The sequence below is a fragment of the Bison bison genome, unplaced genomic scaffold, assembly GCF_000754665.1.
Source record: "Bison bison bison isolate TAMUID 2011002044 unplaced genomic scaffold, Bison_UMD1.0 scf7180017864368, whole genome shotgun sequence".
In the NCBI taxonomy this organism is placed as follows: Eukaryota; Metazoa; Chordata; class Mammalia; order Artiodactyla; family Bovidae; genus Bison; species Bison bison.
The window spans coordinates 3,309,946-3,312,216 of record NW_011494940.1 but is presented as its reverse complement, the minus strand read 5'-3'; positions in this window follow the sequence as shown (position 1 = coordinate 3,312,216).

The following is a 2,271-nucleotide window of genomic DNA, read 5'->3' as shown; positions in this document are numbered from 1 at the left end:
TAGGTTAATGAACAGTAACTAAGCTGAATGTTTTAAGATTTGTGTTTTCTGTGCAAGTCCCTTCAAACCACTCCTCCATCTAGCCTCTTTTTTGAAAGATAGGCAGGAAGGCAGTCAGACCCCACCGTACCTTACTGGTTTTTAACTGATGGTCAGATGACTTCCTCCCATTATCTTCCTGCTGTCAGAATCTCCACTTCTATTGTAGTTTGCTCTCTCTCTTACAGTATTTCTTACTTTCAGAGACATGTAGGCGAGTGGAATTCAAGGGCTTCCAGTCTTTTATCGTACTTGTGAGCTCTCTTCTCTGTGTATGTATTTCCTCAATGTTACTCCTGAATACAGATTAGTAAATGTATACGGAAGAGATAAAGCAGGGAATTAAGGCTTTTCACACACTCAGGAGTTGACCAATTCGGGGATTGTCTGAATGGGAAAGATTTCACTATATGGTGACACTAACCAGCCAAGGGCGTTATGGAAGCCTGTCTGTGAGAGACTTCAGAAATAGACCAAACACGGAGGTGGGTTTGAGAAATGTTAAGGAAGCATAAACCCATTCTTAAGGTTTGAGGTCAAAATTGATTGGTAGCTATGAGTCTATCTCACAATTTGAAAATGCTGTCAGGGGAAAAAATGCACTATTCTATAGACCTGTTAATTTTATTTTTGTTTTTATTTCCATTATTCTGGGAGATGGATCGAAAGAGATGTTGCTGTGGTTTATGTCAGAGAGTGTTCTGCCTATGTTTTCCCCTAGGAGTTTTAGTATCTGTTCTCACATTTAGATCTTTAATCTCTTTTGAGCTTACTTTTGTGTATGGAGTTGAAGAATGATCTAATTTCATTTTTTACATGTGGCTGTCCAGTTTTCCCGGCGCCATTTGTCGAAGAGACTTAGACCCGTGAATCTTGGCGGATATCACACAGATGGTGGGCACAGCAGCCATCCTCCAGACCCCTGACATTCTGTGTTCCTCTTTGTCATGGGTTCTCAATTTACTGTGAATGTTTTTTCCTACCTAATTTTTGGTGGCAATATTAGAGGACTGGTAGTTGGGCTGATTTAATTCTTCTTCATTCATTTGTTTATCAAATCAAATGATTTTGTGTGGGTTTTTGCCAGGTGGTATTTCAAATATTGGGCACAGCTCTAGATACAGTAATTTAACTTCTTTCAATTCCTTACCAGCCCCCCTGGCACATTTCAAATGAACAAGTCATTTTTGAAGGGAGAATTCGTTTTAAAGGGAGAATGTTTGTAGTTTCTACTACTTGTTCTTTGAGGGGAAGTTTGGAGGTGCAAGGAGGGGTTAAAAGCACTGTCTGATAAAGCAAGAAGTGAATCCTAGCATCTCCTCCCCAGCTCAGCTTGAGTTTCTTAATACCGCACACCCAGTCCCCACCCCACCAGAGTTCCTACCTGTGAGACGACAGGGCTAGACCCTCGAGGGGCCCTTTCTTGCAAAGTTAGTGCATCAGACCTAGTGGACTCATGTTTTATTGCCTTAACAATCTGATCCTGGTTAGAAACACAGGATTAACATTCTAAAAATCAGAGTATTTTCTTGGACACACTGTGTTTCTTGTAACAAAATGGTCTCAAATCTATTGTACATTTAAGCTAGATTTTTTTTTAATTTATGAAAATGAAACATGAACACAGCAACAAAGCTAAAATAATACAAAAAGTTATACAAACACAGTGCTTGTATAACTTCTTTTTCTCCCTCTGAATCTTGGTCTCTTTCTCTCAAGGTAATACCTCTTGAGATTTTCTTACTCTAAACATTTTCTATACATGCACACACTTGCATGTGTATATATTAATATGTATGTATACATGCATTTTTATACATTTCAACCAAAACATATTTGCTAACTTTGTTAGCTATGTATTTATAACAAAGTACCACAAACACAGATGCAGATCACACACACTTGTGATCTGACAGTATCTGTTGGTCAGGAGTCTGGGCATGTCTTAGCTGAGTCCTCTGCTTCAGAAGGGTCTCATGAGGTCCTCATCAAGGCATTGTCCAGGACCAAGGTCATGTCTAAAAGCTTGCCTGGGGATGAGCCACATTTAAACTCATTTACATAGTTGTTAGCAGGATGTAGCTCCCTTTGGACTGTTGGACTGAAGTCCCTCAAGTCCTAGCTGGCTGTGGGCCAGAGACCACCCTGATTCTTCACCAAATGGTCCTCCCCATCATGGCAACTTGGCTCATCAAAGGCAGCAAGGAAGGGAGTCTGCTAGCACAACAGGAG